The sequence below is a fragment of the Sparus aurata genome, chromosome 21 (genome assembly GCF_900880675.1).
Source record: "Sparus aurata chromosome 21, fSpaAur1.1, whole genome shotgun sequence".
Lineage (NCBI taxonomy): Eukaryota > Metazoa > Chordata > Actinopteri > Spariformes > Sparidae > Sparus > Sparus aurata.
In genome coordinates, this window is record NC_044207.1 from 16,496,724 (window position 1) to 16,513,156 (window position 16,433).

At 43.0% G+C, this 16,433-nt stretch overlaps 1 protein-coding gene across 3 annotated transcripts in view; it reads left to right on the forward strand.

The window, feature by feature from the left end:
* Window positions 1–9,580: 9,580 nt before the first annotated feature.
* Window positions 9,581–16,433, forward strand: part of LOC115573376 (netrin-G1-like) — a 72,327-nt gene continuing 65,474 nt past the window's right edge. For 2 of the 3 annotated variants that reach the window (XM_030404136.1, XM_030404139.1), the window contains exon 1: window positions 10,405–11,418. The gene's annotated coding sequence lies outside the window, so the exon portion shown is untranslated. Of the gene's footprint in view, window positions 9,976–10,404; window positions 11,419–16,433 lie in introns of those variants that run through there. The other variant, XM_030404138.1, reaches the window with a different exon arrangement.

Consider the following 16,433-nt stretch of genomic DNA (forward strand, 5'->3'; position numbering starts at 1 on the left):
CAGTGGGCTACAGTGGGCTACTATAGATCAATTGTGTACACATATGTAGGTACGTCTTCTCACGGGTACACTGAATATTGTCTTGCTGTCGAATCCTACAATAGGGGAAAATCTCATAATACAAGTACAATATTGTGCCACTCACCATCTTGACATCTTGATCTGTTTATCTCTAATGCTGCTTCAATTGCCTGCATTTTGTGACAAAAGTATTTCCCCTCACATCCCGACCACAGAGGAATCTTGACTTGGCTGAAACATGTCTAATTCATTTTATCTTTCTCCACTTCACTCCTGGAAACGTTTATATTTAAGTGGCAAGTCACTGAATTGATTGGTAATTCCCTGTTTTGATTAGCTGGAGGTGGAAGAATACAACACAGATGGAGAGCAGGTGCATGTTTGTTATTAGAGGAGATACATCACAGGTTAGAGAATTCGTACTATAAAGAATGCAGCTTTGAGAGGCTTATATTCAACATGATATGATCTACACAGACTGCTGATGTAAGCTTTGGATGCATTTTAGAACACATTTTTCCATGAATGAGGACTTTGGTTTACATGACCCCTTTTCTTATGTGGAATTTCGTTACGAAAGAATCACTTAATCACTTGTGTCTCGAAATAATGTCAAGTACAGTGGACTCTGGATGGACCTGATCTCACTCCAAACTCAACAACACATTCACTTTAAGAACTGACTTGACAACAAAGGTCATCTGGATTCGAACCCTGAGGCTACACAAGCCATGCCGTCCAATTTGTGGCTATTACATAACGTGCATTTCTATGTGTTTCTTGGTTCACGCGTTTGTAGAAATGATAATATCATGCCATGTGTAGTGGCTAGGGACAAGCTGTAAAATAATCTCAGAAACAGCATTCAGCCAATTTCTCCGCTGGTGTAATTTCGAAGTGAAACGCCTGCACTTTAGGGGACCTGGTAGGAGCGAGAGGTTTGTTATTCATCGAGCTGGCAGGAGTTTTTGAAGATGTGATCTTTTCCCTCCTGATACGACAGCAGCTCCAGCATCTGAGTTCAGTTTATGAGCAGCACGGGTCCCTGAGGTTTATCCCAATATGTTAACCTCAATAAAAAAGTGGATTAGACATGGATAAGTGACTGCTTAGTCAAGCATTTGTGCGCACCAATCAAGATAGTGGACTTTTTACGGTGTACGCTAACTTGCTGAATCAATATTCACTGAACACCTAAACATTAGCGAGCAGTGTCCACATCAAAATTTGTTACCCTCAATCAAAAACAGATTAGGTAGAGGTCAGTGACTACCTTGTCGGCTGCCAGTGGTCCATGCTGGAAATAATGAACCGCTCAGAACATGACAGACACAAATAGCTTGATGTATGGGACTAACACGGCCTGTGCAGGCTTAATTGGTAGTCAGGTGATTAATATGGCAGAACACAAGAAAAGCCCAATACATTAATGTTTTCATGCATGCAGGATAACAGCCACTCTGCACCGCCTCTAAAATAGAGAGATGCATGTAGCGGCGCAGGAGAAATAATGAATGGCTGCCTGGAATCTTAATTAATGACCGTGGCAGCGTTTGTCTGGGCTAAACTATGTTAACATGTGCCCAGTGTTGGGTTGGTTACACTCTGTTGACTATCTCCAGAGTGCCTTGCTAGACATATTCAGTGTTTACTACTGTTCTCTGTAATACAATCCAATTTATAGATAATTGATTCTGGGATATATTCCATCTAAGTCTGCCTTCTGGGAAGCAGGCAAGTGGTCACACAACTACTAAAAAGCTTCAAGACATGAGTGCAGAGCCAAGAAATACTATCTTGGCCCGATTCATTCTAATGATTTTCTTTTTCATTCCCCCTGACAAAGAGATCTGATTTAATAATCGTTACAATATGCTGCAACAACTGATGCCACAATTTTCCTGGGAATCAGGCTTTAAACCTCACCAAATGTCAACCTGGCAAAGATCAAGCCACGGTGCAATTAACACGTTGCGGTCAGCCGTTACACAAAAGCAAATCTGCTGTCCGAACCCCCTCGGTATGTGGCGGAGGCTGCAGAGTGTTTATGAGCATTTGAATCCACCAGAAATCTTGCATGGAAATCTCAGCCTCTCCTCTGCACAACATGAAAAAATCTAAACCTTGTCAAGACACAGCAAAAGAACCTCGGGGAATATGTGGACTTTTTGGCATGCCGTTCCTAATAAATGTCAAAGCTCACGTGGGTTTGTAGATGTGCGAATCAAAACATCAAGCAAAGGAATCAATGCTTCAGTACAAAAGAAATAAAAGGCTCCTGCAGTCTGATAACTAGTGGGATGTTCTTTTTCACCTCCAAAACCAGCAGTGATATTATCCCCTTACCTCCAAGCTTGTTTTGTGCCAGTACAAATTTCATTCAAGGTCATCTTGCCATGAAAATTTCAATAAGCCTGTGGCACGCACGAGCCTTCCACAATACATGCAGCCACAATCGAGCCCTTCAACTGCATCATCTCATCCGTCGATTGAAGTGAGAGGGCAGGAAATACTCTGAATGTGTCAATTGGTTTGTCGCTCAGATGGGAATAGCCCACCGTTATCACCTCATTAGAGTTTGAATTTTAGCCTTGATCCTCAAAGAGTGCTTTTATCTCCTCTCAAATATTAAGGAGGGCTGTCGATGCACTGATTTGTTGTTACGGTTAAACATGACTTGGGCCATCCATCATGTTTTGAAATGTAGCACAGCTCCCAGAGAGGTTGGCGTGTTGCCCACTTCTCTCAAGGCAAGAGGTGCCGGGCAGCTGCTTACATGCCCTGGTTCTGGTGCAGCTGAGGTGCCACCCGCCTGCCTCACATACAGTACCTGGCAGGGAATGGAAGTGTTCCACCCACTCAACAAGACTTCTGACTCCAGAATCCTGTGTGCAAAGTGCAGTGAGTACAGTGTTGGCTTTCTATCTATCTATCTATCTATCTATCTATCTATCTATCTATCTAAATCATGAAGATATGTACAAATACTAACACTTACTCAGACTTTGGCCTCAGGATCCTTTCGATTTCTAACAAGGTTTTTGTTTACCATTCTTGCTAACAAAGCAAGGGCCAGTTATAGTCAGTGAATCCTAAGTTTCTCAGGATGATTCATCATGACCCTAAATACTAGTGGGCTTTATGTGATGCTTACCTTCGTGTTCTCCCCTTAAGTGCTACTTAAAGTAGAGATGGTATCCAGGGACACATACACAAGGCAACATACTTGGACTGGCCATCGGAAGCACTGGGGGAAATCCTGGTGCTCCCTACAGCCTGTCCGACAGTCCCAACAAGGATCCTTGGGCCACTCGTCCAATATGTGTAAGGAGTGTGCTGGCACTTATCATTTTCCACTTCAGGCACTGAAGTATAGAATGACCCATGTCTGATCCTCAACTACCTTTCTTTGTCACGACTATGACGAGACGGTGACAAAACAGCACCATGGTCATTTGCAACATCGGTGATGAGAAAAGACAAGACTGAGCTGTAACCAAAAGCTTGACTAAAATGTAAAAAAAAGTAACGTGATTGTGGTCGTCACTGTCTCCAGCAACCCACTGCAACCAACTGCTTCCCATTGTTGCACAGCACAGGCAATTGAAAATAATGGGTTTCAGAGCGCAGTGGTGCCATTGTTGCATCATGTTTAAAAGGCCCTTTAGGCTTAACAGTATAATAACATCATGACATTTGTATCCTTGCACCCCATGTTGAATTGAGTTCAGTGAGTAAGATCTGATCAGTTGTCTTTATAGCACAAAACATGACCAGTGCAAATGGATTTTAATTCTAAGGCTTTCAAAAGTGCAGCGTTACATTGTGGAGCACTCACCTGTGAATAGATCCAGAGAGAAGCCTGTAATGGAACAAAGAGCAGTGACGTGTTCTTTTCAACAGGAAACACTGGGATTCATACTGGGTTGGACCAGGGTCTGCGTATTAAGAAACAATTGCCTTTAGAAACACCACTGCCATTTGCCCTATAATCAAACTGAACTGCAATTTCCATTCTCTTCATTTGTTCAAACTCATGTTTTGCTCATGTTTCCGAGCCTTTCCATCAAAAGTACCAGCGCTACATTATACAATACAAGATGATAATTTTCACTGGAGAGTGTGATTGCCTGTTGGCCAGTTAGAGTTGCATGCACAACACACATTTTCCACTGCAGTTGCAGCCCTGTTAAGTAAATTTGATAAGTTTGAGCACGTCAGTTATGATGGCAGCAAATGTAATGTTGTACAACTGAGAATTAGATTGTTGCTTTGTTTGGCCCTAAACAATCAGTAGTGAGTGAAGTATCCACCTCGCTTAAGTCCCCCTTAGAAGGTTGAGGTATTGCTTGGTAGAAGCAGTTGACCAAATGTTGTCAAGTTATAGGAAATAGAATGATTTAAGTCAATACCAGCCAGCCTGTTGCTATTTTTTCAGAGATTCCTTTGTAAGAAGACGACTTTGCCATCTTTGATGCCAAATACAAGGCTCTAATTGGTGGATAACTTCTCCAAATTGGGGAAACTACCATCAATCATACTTCTGCTATAGACTAATGGGACATGACTATCAATCACCATGCCCATAGTTTAATTCTTTGTGATAATTGTATTGTGGTTTCACAGTTAAGACATAATATAATGGGGACTATGATTTTAAAGGTCGAGTGTCTAGGAATTAGTGGCACGTAGACTAGTGGTGTGGTTGTAGACTGCAACCAACTGAACACCCCTCGTCTCTCAGCCTCCCGTACAGCAGTGGTGGACAGTAACGGAGTAAATTTACTTGAGTATTGTACTTAAGTACATATCCAGAGGATTTGTACTTTACTTGAGTATTAGATTTCTTTGGTACTTATTACTCTTACTTGAATACATTTCCAAGACAAATATTTTTACTTTTACTCGAGTTAATTTCTAGGAAGGCTGAAAAGTACTAGTACTTTTTTTTTTTTCTAAAATACTATTGGACACACGCTGTGTTTGTCAAAGAAGGAAACCTATCACAGTGCACGCTCTCCACTGGGATCTATGTAAAAGCGGAAATACATCATCCCTCCCCATAAGGATACCACCAAAGTAGCCACGCTCTCGACTGCGTTTGTCAACACAAAACCACGACAATGGCTGCATCAGATGTAGTTTTTTGTAAAGCAGTGATTCTCAACCAGTGGTCTGGGGACAACATTGGTCTCTGAGGGGGTTCCAGTTCCCAACTTAGCTAAATGATAGCGAGTTAGTTTGACGGTGCAGGTTCATTTGGTTACAGTTTTAATGATTGTTAATAAACATCTGCATCTGCAACATCTCCTATCCTCCTGTGATCCCATTCATTTTATTTGTTTTTATAGGTGTTTCTGCAGGCTTTATATAACATTGTGGTCCTAAAAGCAAGCACATCAGTGCAGGTGGTTTCAAAGAGTTAATTCTCAGAAACAAGAGTTAAAAGGTCCTTAAATTCATTTAGAAAAAATTATAGTAATTCATTGATGTGAAAAATAAGAAATACTCTTACTCTTACTCTTACTTTTACTTAAAGTAAATTTAAAAGCATGTACTTTTGGATACTTAAGTACCTTTAAAAGCAAGTACTTTTTTACTCTTACTCAAGTAACATGTCAACTGAGCTACTTTTACTTGTAACGGAGTAAATTTTGACCAGTGGTATTTGTACTCTCACTCAAGTACTGTGGTCGAGTACTCTGTCCATCTCTGCCGTACAGTGATCGCTAAACAATGCTAAAGGCGCTCTCTCTAGTCAGTGTTTGTCCAGTCTGGGCTACTGCAGAGGCATGGCAATGCACCGTGATGGACTCCAAAGAAGGTTCACTCTAATGAAAACTTAATTATTGATATCATATCCCATTTTTGGCCCTAAATCCCCCTGAATCCTTCACACCGGACCTTTGAGGCGGAGAAGTAACTGCGGTAAGATTTCTCTTTGAAATTTTAACCATGGAGGTAAATAAGGATGTTTACAAACTTAGTGGATAAATCTTGTTCACGCATATACCCACACACACACACACACACACATACGCACCAACTGCAGAGTTTGAACTAATTCCAAAGCGTGTTTCCTGAGTCTCCCATCTCCTTCCTTACCCTGATCACTTCCTGTTCTAAGCTGCATTGCAGTGGCTTTGGCATACTCTCCAGAAAAGTGTCACATATTCCTTGTACACAGAGACTTTTATGTGTGGTAACAACCCACTCGAAGTCATGAGTGTGTCGCACTCTGTGAAAAGCTACACTGTCATATGCCACCACATGGCTGCTCAACTTGCCACTTTAAAGCTGAGGTTTCACTCCAATTATCAGCAGCTTCCCGGTGACGCAATCAGCAAAGGTAAAGGGTTCTAACACCCGTCTCGCCCGAAACTCGACCACAGGTGAGTGATGTTTGTCAGCAGCGTGTGAATTTTTGCTTTAATCATACCCAGAAGCACTCTGAGATCTTTATGTAAATCACCAATACCTGAAAAAACAACAACTTTTGGGTTAACTTTCACCGGGAATTGGGAAGTTATCTAATATTTATAGCCCCCTTAATTGCATGCCATAATTACAACCTTGGCCTTAAGAAAGGCTTTGGAATAAATTGAATTAATTTGGCAGCCATAAGTTGTGCCCATATGCTGATTCACTCTCCTCCACCTCTGGAGAAAAAAATCTGATTAAATATACTAATAATACATTTAAACCAGATAGAAATGCTTCACGAGACAAAGACGCCTGGAGCTGGATGGGATTAAAAAGTGTTATTCCAAATCTCGCAGCAAGCGTGGAGGAAAAATCTTAACCCACATACGTTTGGATGACAACAGGGTTGAAAAGAGGCTCGACAGACTCATTCTTTCCCCTCATCTTATCTCTCCAGGTCTGAGTGTTTCTTTATCCTCTCTCTATGTCTGCCTCTTCTTTCCTCTTTCTCTTGACTGCTCACACACAAACATGCGCACGAACAGCGGCTGCTGATCCCGTCCCCCTCTGCGGTCTTCCAACATGAAGCCGGGGTCATGGATGATTAAAGCAGTGGCAGGTGGACTCCACTTTGAAACTATCAATAGACCCCCGGGAGCCGAATCAAACAGCAAACCCTCCATCTCTGTCAGCCCGAGATCTCGGTGGCACCAAGGGAGAGGACACACCGAGGGTGAGGGGGCAGACTCCACCTCAGCTTCCTCATTGTACACCAGCAGGAAAAACCGCAGAGCAGCTAAGGTGGAATTCCTGACTCTCTGATGTAATTTCAAGCAGGCTTTGTGGATTCATCCAGCCGACCCTGTAGCCTATGACCGGAGGGTGCCGGGGCAGTGGAGTAAGGTGAACTGTCTTCTACAGCATCTTTTATTTCCACCTGCCTATTGTAGTTTGCAAACATTGATATTCAATGAACTACGGTCAAATAGAGCCTGCTGCACTAATCAAAGTAGAGATGGCAAAAGTTGAGCACCCACAAGGTCATTCTTCATGTGCGTTTGGGCAAAAATGACTGAATTTACATGTTTCTACCTTAATTTAACCAAGCTACCGGCATCGCGCTAAGACCTTCAGTGATGGTCGCTCTGTCGTTCCACTACTTTGATCCTGTCCAAAATAATCAACAACTATGAAAATTCATCAGTTCTGAATCTTGTGGTTGACGAGCGTTTTGTATTCAGTGTACTCATTGTAGTTTTTTGAGATAAAGCCACTTCTGTATCATTCTTTATGTTGACATTCATCAGATGGGGTTACTAATTAGAAAAAAAAGACAAAGAGAAATACAGGTTCCTAGGTTATTAGGGAAATTACAAATTCCCACAGTGGACGTTAATGGGTTAGTTAGCTGCAAAAGTAACGACTCTCCTCGTGTCGCACCATTGTAGTCGCATGCATTTTCTGCTACAGTCTCAGCTCAATCAAGTAAATCTAATTTTGGACACGGGAGTTATGATGGTGGCAATTTTACTGTAGAGCAACTGAGATAAAGCCTGTTGCTTTGTGTTTCCCCTAAACAATCAGTGAATAAAGTATCCACCTTGCTGGATGTTGCGGCAATGTAGGAGTAAACTAGGAGTAATTGACACAATTTTTGTCAGGTCATGGAGGTATGACGCATTTGTCGATCCCATCCAGACTCGTTAAAAATGGTCGCCATTTGTCACAGATTTAGCTAGTTAGCTGGCTAATTCTGCTGGAGGATGACATCACCCGTTTTTTAACGTGTTAGACTCAGCTCTAATTGTTCATTCTGTCTCCCCAACCAATTACGATGTGATGGCACATTTGAGAAACAGTGAAGGTAACAAATTGAGGATGCAGATTTTATTTTATTTTTTTATTTTTTTGCATTTTACCAGGAAAAGCAGATGATTATGTTTACAAACTTAACAATCAAATCTAAGGTTAACTGTCTCGAAGATGCATTAATGGGCAGTAGTGGGTTAGTTATGAACAGCATTTCCATTAGCAGGTGGAAGCCAGCTTTGTGTTTAATGGCAATTACCAAATATTAGAGTCTATCTATCTATCTATCTATCTATCTATCTATCTATCTATCTATCTATCTATCTATCTACATGGCTGAGAATCTAAATAAGCCAGCACAGTCATGTATGTGCCTGTCAGGGTGGTATGGTAGTATTTCCAGGAGGAATGATTTAATGGAAATGTCAAGAGCAGCCATCGCTCCGAGCAAAGGCTGAACCCTTCTGATACAATGTGAGCCACTTTACCTCAGTGGGGATGAGAGACTTGTTGTCATTCAGCGCCCGGTCTGGACCAGAATCTGCCTTTACCAGAGCAGAAGTGGCATTGTCACTTTTTTAATGGGACTACAGGTCTTTCATTGCATATTAATTTGCGAGGAATCAATACGGGCTGTGGCTCGTTTTTAAACATTCAGCTGCTTTGCGTATATTTCTGCATCGAGAGAAGTGACGAGCAGGGGAAAAAATGTGGACTCCTGAAAAGGAGGGAAGATGGAATGAAAGAAAACAAAGAAGGTCAAAATGGACCACTTGAAAAGGAGACGGTCGATTCCAGTGGGTTTATTTCTTACATTTTGAGATAGGGTGGCTGAATGAGATGATGGATGTGGAGAGGGGAAGAAAGAAGGACATCTGAATGACTTCATGTAAGGAAAAAATGAAGGAAAGAGGAAGAGATCGAACCCCACAGTCAGTCCTAACTATAGTCAGCTATAATCATCTCAAACTTACTGTCATCCACCGACAGCATCACAACTGTCACAAAGTGATCTTAAAGCATCTTTTTAAGCGATATCATTGAACTTTCTTCATTAAAAATCAGCCCCAGCGTGTGGTGAGTCTGATACAGAGCACAGGAGCTGTCCATGGTGCTGAACATGCATGCACGGTGGAACCAGACAGTAAAAAGAAACAGTATCATGTAAGAACACTGATGAAACAGTGGCAACACAGTCTGCTCCCCGTCTTTAAAGAAACAAACACTTCTGCACACCTATGGAGAATAATTTAAAAAAGGTAAAAAAAAAATAAAATAATAATAATAATAAAAAAAAATCGCGCCCCAGTGACTGAATCTCCAACTCAGGAGTAGTTTGGAGTCTCCATCGCAGCGACATGGGATGCGCTCTGCTCAATTAACGTGGTGACCTTCAGATGGGCGCGGTTGCTCTTATCGTGCGATCTCCACCAGTTGGCATTACACCACAATTAAAAATGCGTGTTCAAAGCGACCTGTCACCGCGGCTGTTTGCCGTGCTGCTTGGCACCCTGTAGTGGAGAAGGGTGACATCTGTGACTCCTCGCCAGGGGAGCCCGGCAGACGCACCTTCACTATAGTTATTCTTCCAGCTCTGCTTTCAACGCTCGCCGAATAATTACAGCAACAACTCCGGCCAGGGGAGTTTTTTTTTTCTTTCTTCTTCCTCTTTTTCTCTTTCCTGCAAGCGCGGTATCAATCCAACACATTTTTAGATGGAAGGTAAGATGATTTTCTCTCTCTCTCTTTTCTTTTAAGTTTGGTTTTCCGAAAGAGTCGATTCCTAAAGTGATGCTGTCGGTGGATGATAATCTGTGTGTGACATCCACCTAAACATTTTTTTTTTTTTAAATTGAATTATATTTTTCGGACAGTTTTTCTTTTTCTTCTCTTTAACGATCACATTCCTGCAACTTAATTGTGCTTGTGTCGTGCATGTTCTGCCCTGAGACCTGACTCGCCTCTCCACACGCGTCCCCCCCGCCCCCCCTCGTAACCAAAGCTTAATGAGTTTTAACACTTAATAAATTTATGTGATCTGCCTCGTTTACAGGTGCGCCTGCATGCCGTAGGTTGACTGTTGTGGAATGACATCAGCGTGTCGAGGCTTGCAGCTGCTCGGCTGTAAACAGTTGGACGGTGCAGCCCCCGGTGCTGAGTAATTACCGAGCAACTTCAAATAGAAACGGTCCACTTTGGTGCCACTGCGAATATGTCTCCGTTCACGGGATCAATTCGCGTCAGACGATGAGTTTATGTAATGCATTGTTCAGCGGCTTCACTGCGAGATCAATTGTTGTGTTTGATTCTCGCATTTGAGAGAGAATTGCAGGGAGGGGGAAAGAAAAAAGAACATGCGGTGGCTCAATCGCCTCCAGCAGTGATGCTTTTTGCGCAGTTGTTGTTGTTGTTATTGTTATTTTAACAACCGCGTAAAATAAACCAACAGCTTAAGTTGAGATCTACCAGTCAGCCTTTGTCTTTAGGACCCGGCGGAACAACTCGTCTGTAACTGGACATAGTGGCTCCATTTGAGGGAGATTGCTTATCTCTCTCCTCCTCTCCCTGTCCATAACTCGGCTGAGCTGAGCAAAAAAATAAATAAATAAAAAATCTATCCAATCCGAACCACCGCAAGAGTTGCTCTCCGTCGGGATTGCGTTTCCAATACGCGTTGATGGACTTTAATGAATTTGCGACCACTGTGATCCCCCCCCCCCCACCAACCCCCCCTCTCTCCTCAGCGGCTACTTGGGAGAATTTGTCGTGCGCCATTCCGATGAACGCTGCGCCAAGAGCAGCGCTGCGTAAAGCCGAGCAGCCCCGTGTGGACACTCGAGCCGGTCCTCGGCGGCGTTTGTGAGCGCGAACAGGAAGAAAAAAAAGGGGTCTGGACTGTGAGCGTTTTATCTGGAAGGAAAGGCTGCTTTAGCGAGACGCAAAAGTTGAAGGAAAAGTTGAGAGGGAGAGAGGACGTCGTGGTCCCCGCGTGAATGCGCGCTTCCTGCGCATACGTCTCCTTTACCGATCCGGCTGGTGCGAAATTAGAATAAATTAGAAAAAAAAAAAGAATCAGTCGAAGGCGTCTGGGAATCTCTCTGTAACTACTCGTGGCTGTAAAATAACTTGTTGAACGAGCACCTCGTCCCGGGAGCGCATTTAAATGTGAGTATTATGAGCTTTCAAACTGCATTTCTTCTTTTATTTTCTTCTCCTTGTTGCACACCGTCACTTGTATGATGTTGACAATCATGACTAAACGGGCAGTAATGGGGTGACTACAGCGGGCTGGTTCATGGGCGGAACGTTAACGAGGATCAGTTTTGAAGTGGAGTAAATGAATGTGGAATGAGCGGCTCGGATCAAATTGAATTCAAAAACAAAACAAAAACATAGCAGCTCACATCCAGAGAGCGTGTTTACCATGTTTTCTCTTTCAGAAGTTTTTGCTGTACGGATGAGGTTCTCTTTGGGAGATTTTTACAATCTGGATTCGCATCGTATAGACTTCCCCTCCCCGAAGCCGTTATTGTTGTAGGCGCATCACGTTCATCCTCAGTCGTTTAAGAAAGCGAATAATGGGACTTGAACCTGTTGCGCAGCAGGTCAGCAAAGTCAGATCTGGACGTGCCTCGCCTCTGCGCAAAAAAACTCTGACCCAGAACATCATGAACACAGCCTATGTTACTGTACATGTCTAGATTACCACACGTTCTCATGCATCTGCATTTCAATTGAACACATGATTTTTTATTTATTTATTTTTTTTTCTGTAGACTCCTGCTTTGGTTTCCAGCCCCGGTTTCCTGATTGCATGAATCTTACATGTCCTGGATTTATTATTATGTTTTTTAATGTTTGCAACATGCTCTGCATTTTCGTATTTCGCATGTTAGTGGTTCAGGGGCAAGAACTTTGAATAATGTATGGCAGCAGATTTCATGTGTGGCAGTGGCGCAGGCTGGCTGGCTCCCTGGCTGGGCTCCGCGCTCAGGGACCCCCCCCCCCCCCCCCCCCCCCCCCCCCCCCTCACATTGTCACCACACGACCACATCCTCTCAGGGAAAAGAAAAAAAAAAAAAAAAGAAGCTCTTTTTACTGGAAAACACAGCCGGCCCCTTGTTGTGTAATAAAAAGTGACTCCAATCGGACGTTAATTGCTTGTTTTTATGCTCGCTTTATGTGATTACGGATGTAGTGCGGCAAGGATCGAGGGACAAAGAAATGGAGAAGGCTCGAAGAGAGAAAGAGCAGGGCTGAGAGTTTAGAATGAGGGACCCGGGGAGAGAGAGAGAGAGAGAGAAAGAGAGAGAGAGAGGATGAAGGAGAGAAAGACAATAAGAAGCCACATTTGAGCCAGTGCAAACATGCTTTCGCCTGCCAGTCAATCCCACTGTGACTCATATGGAAGGGTTGGTTCTTGGCTCGGAGGACGCTGGAAGCATTAACCCGTTTATTGTTGCACTCATCAGCCAGCCACAATGCATCAGTCTGCTCAAAACTGGCTATGGATCAGAAGTTATTGGTTGGAAGTCAGCAAAATCAATGAACACAACAAGGCGGGCACTGTGTGTGCGCGAAAAACCCCAAATCCCGACCAGGTGCTCGATACAGAGAGGCAACAAAATAGACAATTGTCGCAGGATAAACCACGGTGGGAGTCCAGGGCTGTTAGAGTCTCTTTTTTGTTGTTGTTTTTTTATGTCAAAATCAATAAAAGTGTCATCTTGCAATCACTGGTGTCAGTGTTTAAGGTACTGCTGGTCCTCCAGTGTGGAGCACAGGGGGCAGATCTGATGTCCTGTATATCAGCACCATGGACAGACCCCCCCCCCCCCCCCTCCACGTCGCCCTGTGTGGGAGCCGAGAGAGGATCAGAAAAAAGCCACACTCGCAGACTGAGAGCAAAGCCACACTTTAGCGGGATTACTATAAAATGAATGGAATACATCCACCATGGTTTTTTAAGAGTCTGGCTGGGAGTTTGTAACCAATATAAGCCACGGGGCACGGCCCGCCTGCTGACTTTTAAAACACTCTGCCATGCTTGAGCTGCCCAGGGGATGGAATGCAAGCGGACACAAGGGGGTGTTTCAGAGGCTTCAAAAACAAGTGGAGGGAAGAGAGACTGAGAGAGAGGGAGAGAGAGATGGAGAGGGAGAGAGAGGTGAGGTGGTCACCCTGCTCTCTCTCTCTCTCTCTCTCTCTCCCACTCTCTCTCCCTGCATACGGAGAGCTGCTCAAATATTGATGACTTTTAATATAGAATCTGACCTCATATTTTTCTCCGTGAAATTATGACATTGCCGAGATCCTCCTTGCATTTTGAGATCCACCGTGAACGAGGGGTTCGATGCACGGAGCTGTATATCTTTTTTATTTTTATCTCTTTCTGTCTAATTTCAATGAAATATGTTGACATTAAAACCAGACAACATGTCACAGTTATGAATTAAAGTCAGCCTAATGCACCAGTTCACCTGCTGCAGACCTCTAGTAGGGATGTACAACACTATCAGGACGCCATCGGTATCTGCAGATAAAGGCTTGAAAATAGAATATCGGCTTCGACAAGAAATTAACATTTCAGTTGATAAGAAATGTAATAATGGTCGTATAACACAAACCGTTGACTGAGTAGTTTTCAGATGTTCACCAGTGATTTAACATTTTAAGATAAATAGCATCAGGAAGTTACATCGAGATTAAAATCTATTTTACAAGTGAAGTCTAGCCAAGAAAGGGTCAAAATAGCAATGTCAAGGTCACGACAAGACGGCAGCAACATGGAATCACAAAGTTATTTAAGGTGAAACCGTGAGAGTCATTATTCTGCACTTAAATACATTTAAAGGCCCACAGGTCTCAAGTTTAAGCCTGGCCCGCAGATCACTCTCAGGATCTAGGACCCTGTTGGAACAGGCTCGATCTCTTAGCCTGCGATCTGACAGTCGACACCGAAGCCGCTTGTGTGACCTGAGATCATGAATGTTTTGAAAAGTAAATAAATGAACAAAAACTACTACCTTAAATTTGCCACAATAATCTTGTGGATGAAAAGCATTGTACGTCTGTATTTGCCAGGGTTGCACACAGTACTCAAAAGTCGTACTAAAAGCAAAGATATTGTGTTAAAATATGACTTTGGTAAAAGTGAAAGTCGTCCATTCCAATAGTGCTTGAGTAAAAGTCTTAAAGTATCTGATATGAAATGTACTATATGTATTTTTCTGGCAATAAGGCAAGGCAAGGCAAGGCAAGTTTATTTGTATAGCACAATTCAGACACAAGGCAACTCAAGGTGCTTTACAATAAATGTAATACATGTATTTATATATGAAAAGTACAAGTGAAAGTACCTTAAACATACATTTACATGTGGTTATAAACGGTATACTTGGTGTTGGTGTCATCGAGCTGACCAAATATCATATCTGATATTTAACAACTTTCTGATTATCAGAATCCGTTTTCTTGAAAAAGTGCTGCTTTTTTGGGGTGCCGTTTAGCTCAGTTGGTAGAGCGCATGTGCTGAGGCTCTGCAGGTGACCTGGGTTCGACTCCTGGCCTGGGTCCCTTTGCTGCTTGTCACTCCCCCCTTCTCTCTCCCTGTTTCCTGTCATATTTTCAGCTGTACTATCAATAAAGCCATAAAAAGGCCGAAAAAAATACTTAAAAAAAAAAGAAAAAAGTGCTGCTTTGGCTCTGATGCAGCTTGTTACTTGCATGCTTACTAAGTAACTAAAGTCCTCAACTAAATGTAGTGGGGTGAAAAAGTACACCATTTTCCTCTAGATGTAGTGGAGTGGAAGTTTAAAGTTGCGGAAAATCGGGATACTCAAGTAAAGCACAGGTACCTCAAATTTCCATTGTAAGCACAGTACTTGAGTAAATGTACTTAGCTGTATTCCATCACTGGTATTTGTCAGTGGGTCACCACGAGAGTAGACAAAAACTAATGTGTTAGATCCAATACAGGACAGACTCTATGTCCATGTGCAGAAATGATGTGCATGGATCCGTATTGCCGTCCGTAATCAGCCAAAATGAGGTGGATCTCTGTAAAAAAAACAATATTGTGCTCCTCTACTCTAAAGTCTCTGTAGGAGATGAATTAGCATCCTGAACGGTGTCAGAACACTTATTGAAAGCAGAAAGAATCACATTTAAACATTTCACATCGTATGCTTTCAATGGCTTCACTGTCACCTTAGCAGTGCTCTGATGTTGAATGATCTCTGTCCATGGAGGTTCACCGAGCGCCCTGACCTCTTCCTTTCATCTGTATGGATTTCAATACTCCAGGTGTGTGTGAATTAATTCCAATATTCCTGCAGTTAGCCCCATTTGGCTCCACTTATTAGCTCTGAATGTTCCCTATTAAATAAAAATAAGATAAGCGACCTCCGTCACCCCGCCGCTGGTACTTAAATTGACTGTTTTCATAATGAAAGTCAGTGCTATGAAAGGAGGGGTTTATCTTTGTATGTGTGTGTGTGTGCACGTGATGAGCGCAGCCCGTCCCGTGACGCATCTCTGATCATGCACCGACATTTATATTTATGAAATTTGATACTCCCCATGAAAGAAACAGCTTATTCATCACTCCAGCTCCAGCTGTGTTATCAATTTTGTAATTGGCCTCTTCTTAGGAACCTCGCTGATTGACATGAGCACATTCAAAGAGCCAAAATTCTTCCCCCGATGCCGTTCCCCCCCCCCCCCCAGTTTCCTCCCTTCTCCCAGCAGAGGTCTGTCAAATGAAGCCGGCGATCCATACCTCCTGACATGGCTCACTTTGAAGGCTCTGAACAGCGGTGCAATTTCTCCGGCTCCGATGAACATCTTTTACCACGGTCGGAATGTATTCAAGCCTGTAGTCATTTTGTAAAAAGGAGCATTAGGCTTGGGAGAAGGCAAGCAGTAATTGCCTTAGATGTGGTCAAAACCCATTCAGATTGGCAAAAAAAATGTTCAGCCCAAGACAAGATGGCCGAGTTAAAATACTGAATTCTAATGCCTCCATATGTCGGCAGGGAGCACAGACAGCAGGCTGAGCGTGCGAGCCACAGCGGCTCAGTAAGATGAGTTTCTGCTGCCTGGATCAGATCAGAGCCTTTGTCCCTTCATAAACGATACAGCTTTTATTAAAACCCTTCCCTTAATTAATTTGATTCGAC